The sequence below is a fragment of the Pieris napi genome, chromosome 13, assembly GCF_905475465.1.
Source record: "Pieris napi chromosome 13, ilPieNapi1.2, whole genome shotgun sequence".
Taxonomy (NCBI): Eukaryota; Metazoa; Arthropoda; class Insecta; order Lepidoptera; family Pieridae; genus Pieris; species Pieris napi.
Window position 1 is genome coordinate 3,153,917 of NC_062246.1, and position 5,821 is coordinate 3,159,737.

Here is a 5,821-nt window from a genome sequence, read left to right on the forward strand (position 1 = left end):
CTAAATTATTCATGACATTATTTTCATCTAAAAATCAGATTACAATTTTAAAAGACATCGACAAGATAAAAGGCGAAATGTATAAAGCTCAATGCTCGCAAAGAGTAATGAATACGTCGATCAAAAATCTTATTTCATATACATGAATATGATCGCCATTATGATAATAAAAATGCGTGTAACTTGGGGTTGTGAGTTCGATTCCTATTGAAATATAAGTAGTAGTATTTCATTAATTTCGGTTTAGAGGCACCGTCGCCTGTCTATGCAATCACCGTCAAACAGAAAAGTATAGTTTTAGAAATGTTAACTACAAAATTGTATTTATACATTCGTTCACCCTTAAGAATGTTTTATTAATAATTTGAAGTTTCTAAACTAGTATTGTCTTTGATTGACATAACTTTTATGTCTTCAGTCACCGTGACCACGCACGCTGTAAAGCACGCGAAACGTCGGATAAATTTAAAATTATGTTAAATAGTTGTAAATTCATAATAATACATAACTTCAATCCGGTCAAAACAGTGTTTTATTTAAGTTTCTAAACTAGTCTAAAATATATACTGCGATTACTATCTATCTAGAAGCAGAGGAGTAAACTATAGTAGATAAGTGTAAAAGTTATTACACATAATACGTTGCAAAATTCGCATCTAAAATTTAAATTCGTATTCATCAAAGTTCCACGATACTTGTATGTGACGAAGTGCGGGAAGCTCCCCAGGCCACGGCAGTCAAAGGAAATTTCTTTAGGCGATTATAACTCCTCATTAGCGAATTTAACTTCGAACAAGAATTTATCAATCCTCTCGGAATTGTAAAGACTATAACTCACTTTAAACTTATGAATAAAGGTGAGCGCTCTCGGATTCGCTCTTTGGGTAATTTAAAGTTGACTGTTTCGGTTAATTACCAAGTTATTACTTTGCACAATTTTAGTTCTTAAGGGTGTTTTACGTGGACCAAAGTGAATTTTAGTGTCCGACGCGGAGCTTTTCATTACTGAATTATAAAGCTGTAAAATATACACCATAATTTTGCTTTAAGTTTGTATTGACATATAATTATAAACGACCCACTAGTATTCTTGGTAGTAGAGGAAACGGTCTCTCGCGCCATTTTGAAATGGCGCTTTCAATTAGAGACGCGAGATCACTCCAAGAAGCCTGTGATCACACCAGGCGGCTGATGAGCTTCTGGTTAAAAGTAAATTCTTTACCCAAATTTAACTATTACTTTATCTAGTAGCCTTAGCTCAGAGGTATAAATATCAATAGTGGTCCTGGTATATACGAGTACCATGCTATACACAGATTTTATTTAGTATAGAATTTTCAATTCAATTCATTAGGAAAAGATTTAGATTACTAACCCTATACTTAACTAATTTTAGTATACAATTAATTTTCGAATCGAATCTCGGAATCTCACAAAAAACCAATTAATTATTAAGTGGTCAGATTATCAAATCTCTTAATGCGTCTTTGCAGCTTAGACCTCGAAATTTATAAGCAAAGTGCGTACCATAAAATTTACAATGCAAATTCGGAACTTTATTTTATACTGACGAATTTCGTAAATCTCTGAATCAAAAGTATAATTTCTTTATTTTTAAAATTGAATGTGTAAATATACATAATATAAGGCCCATAAGGCATCGGGCGGTCACATTTGGTGTCCGTTTAATTTCTTTTTATAGACAGGTAATTGTTATATATATATATTATGTATATTGCAGCAGCTATTGCAAACTAAACAGCACGAGAAAAAACCCAGTCTCCGATTGTAAATATCTTTTAAAACACTTATTGTTTATTTTTATAATCTTAATTGTAATATTCTTTTTTAATGAACTTCTTTGTGCTCTCTTGACATGGCTTGAAGAGATAGTTTTCCAGCGAAAAGGCACGTTGCACTTTTGATGTATTGCCATTATTTACAAATAAATAAATCACACGCTGTTGCTATGTTACATTTTATTACAAGTTCTTCCCGTATAGCTTCTAAGATATGAATAAAACTACTACAACCACTTGATTCACTGATCGAAAGTTGATTTGATTCGATATTTATATTTTCCTATTATCTGGTGTCGGCTGGGCCTATACAAACTTTCTTGGACGTTAAGTAAACTAACTCGGGGCGCCTCGGGGAATTACCTTTGCCCTTCAGTTCACTCGTTGCCTCTTTTTGTTGAAAAGTCAACGAGAAAACAAAAAAGGTAATTTTTGTTTACAGAACTTTATCGCTTTAAGATATTCGTTTTATTTTTATTCGTGAAATTTAATGTTTTAATTTAATAAGATGTTTTTATATCTGCTGAGTTATATTCAGATTTTTGTTTTGTTTCTAACCTTTGGAACCCGTAGGGGCTTGAATGACTTACAGTCATGACTCATGGCATTGATAATAGCTGTCTAATGGCGCTACAATACTTTAAAGGTTGGCATCAGATTTGATTAACAATCATTAGCTTTTTTCGTAGACAACTAGGTCTAGAAACATTTTCACGATTTTTTTGATTGAATTTCGAACACCAACCATCACTGCTACTCAGTAATAACTTTATAATGTCATATCTTTAAAAAAAAATAACATAAAAGCAACCATTATTCCAATTGTTCAATATGCCGATCATTTCACACCTTTGTTCCAGTCTATAAAATAAGCGTTAAGAAAAAATCGAATCAGAAATGTCTAAAGCAATTGTTTTTTTGTTAACGATCGCGCTTACTCCAGGAACTAAATGTTCGGGTTCAAAAATTGTATTTGGTTTCGATATTTATATATCTTAAATGGCTATATATCAGCACGGCGGTACAGCCAGTATATACTACTATTACTTATTAATTGATAAAATCAGTGATTATCATTCGCAGCGTGTGGGCGAGCTGCCTAGAACTTTGAAAGGCGTGTAACAGTGCATTTTCAAGTTGCAAAGCCAATATGGAAACAATGTTGGCAGTGTCTCAGAGCGTCTTATAAACTTTCCCTTCACTTATAAGACATCTAAGGCCGCTTTCTGACATGTCGGTGCAGAAGATTTGAAATATTACAAAGCCAGTATGAATCCACATTTCGAATAAAATGTTTATTACATTTACATATTACTGTACAGTCTTCATACAACAATCATATAGATAACGCGTATTAATGTTAGATTTTTGTATGGCTTTTCCTTATAAGGAAGCAGGACAAATTTGAAAATAAACAGATAAATGAAAATACATCGTTCGAATACAATACTTAGTCTGTGTACATTATCGTATTGGCGTAATTGAAAAATGTACATAACTCGTAACGTTCGTTCTCAGTAATGTTATTAAAAAAATCTGTCATTTTTTAACAATTAGATAATATTATTATGTGCTAAGGAACTAGATTGAGTTAGGGAGCGTTCAAGTATTACGTCACGCAATTTTTGGAGATTATTAAACCTGGGGGTTACATGGGGGGGGGGGGGGGCATGTAACGCGCCGTAACGTTTTTCTGTACCCAATAGTAAAACGTTTCGTGAGTCACTGGGACTCTTTATACCTTAAAGTTACCATTATGTGGTGTAAAGTACTGGCAAGTCGAAAATTATATTAACAATAACGCGTAATTTAATCCCCGTCCCGCATCGTAACGTTTTACAAAATGACCCCCCCCCCCCAAATTCGTTACGTAATACTTGAACGCTTCCTTAGACACATCACAAGAGCCGCAATGAGCCAAAATGATATCTTAATTCCAGCACATTGCTTCTATTCTAAATGGCTTATAAATTACAGTATATTACCGCTTCGATCAGGAAGCAGCCTAACTTCAAGCGGTTTTTAGTTAGCAAAACCGAATTTGGAAACTCCAATCAATAATGCAATTCGCGTTCAATCTTATATGACAGTTATTTATACTTTAAGAAATGCCAGCCAGATGTTGCTTTTATTATATATTTGGGTGAATTATGAGTTTGTATCTTGTCTAGTCCTTATATATATTATAAAATGAAGTCCCCCGGCCGCTGTATATGAACGCCATAAACTCAAAACTTCAAAATTGACTTGAGAGACTTTTGTACGATTTTTATCAAAAGCGAAGAAAGAATATTCCTAAGGAAGGGATTCCAATATAAAGATTGAAGTAATCGTTGAAATATTTTTTAAAGCTGTCATAATAAATCACATGTCTACCGAGCTATCGTTATCATACTTAATTACTTCTGGCACAGCGACCCAAAGTGAGCCTTGATCTCTGAAACAAGAGAACGCCACCTTTGCTGATCGCCATTACCGCTTGCCAATCTTTGAGCTCGCATAGGTCTTTCTCGACTCTCTCTGTCGGTCCGTATACCGAGATACACAACGATCGCCTTCCATTCTCTTAAAATAATCAGTCTAACGGATTTTTTTGGGCTTTAGCATTACCAATTATGTCGGGTTTGCCTATCAGGTCCTGGAGTAAATAATATATTTAGTATGGCAAAGCAAAAACAATAATAAAATGGTTTTGAAAATTCGTCAATAAAATTACAACACATATTTGTGCTATTCACGAAAAAACCTTCAACTTATAATATGCCTTGAAAAATTTCATATCTAATTGAGTCAAGTCTTTTTTGATGAACAAAGTGGCTGATCTAATATTTATTCTAAGTCAATATTGTAACAAATTTACATTTAATTCAGGAATCCCGAATAAGCTCACGTAAGTGAAAGGGAATAATATACGATCCTAAGTCCCGTAGTACCCAAAAGTAGAAAAAATCTAATAAATCGTGCCGCCATATGTCCGGCACCTTTAGAAACGATATGTATCAACAGATGGCGACAATGTGCTAACTTTGTGTATAAATCAAACCCTTTTAATGTTGAAGCACTATTGGTAATGTTCGGGTCAAGGAGTTAAGTGATATACAGGGGTCATAAAGATACCCATGGGCTACGGATAAGAACACTAGCGGGCAAAAGATTATGAACATCTACGTAGTTTTTTGAAAGTTAACCCATTTTTGTGTTTCATCCAAATCAATCAATCAATCAAAATCAAAATACGTTTATTCAGTTTAGATGCATCAGCAAGACTACGTCATTCGTTCGCAAAACTACCAGGAGGCATTGTTCTGAGAAGAACGGGCAAGAAACTCAGCAAGTTTTACCGTCCCTCTACATTACAATTATTCAAAGGAAAATGTCATAAACCACAATGTCATTAAAGTTACATAAGTAAAAAAAAAATTCTGTGGTATACCACATTCACCATTACACACATATTCACAACACTTCAAAGATAACCAATCAAATTATAACAATATAATAAGAACGTATAGAAATGTATTACGTTATATGTAATATGTTAGCTGTTGAATACGTGAATAAATATATATTTATAACAGTATTTAGAATATTCTTAACAAACATAGTAATAATAATAATAAAAAATTGATAAACAGAAAATTAAAACAAATTTAAAAAGTGTGGTCCCTCTGGCAGCTTTAATGCTGACAGCATTTCCTCTGTGTATTCCGATACTTATTTGTTGAGCGAGGTAAACACCAGCTCAGAGGTCACCGGTACCAGGTGCCACTTTAAATATTTTATTAGCGCCTGTTGTATACTTGAACCCCACAGCCCAAGAGTCCCAATGAAATCAAAAACAAATATATACTTATTTTATTTAATGCGATGATTTTATAATTTAATTGAATTATAAATTGAATTGAATGTATTTTAATGAATGATTCATTTTTAATTTAAGTACCACACATTTAAAATTTAAGCTTTTGTTAATGATCTACAAAATATAACAGTTAATATACAACATTAATTACGTAAGTCGT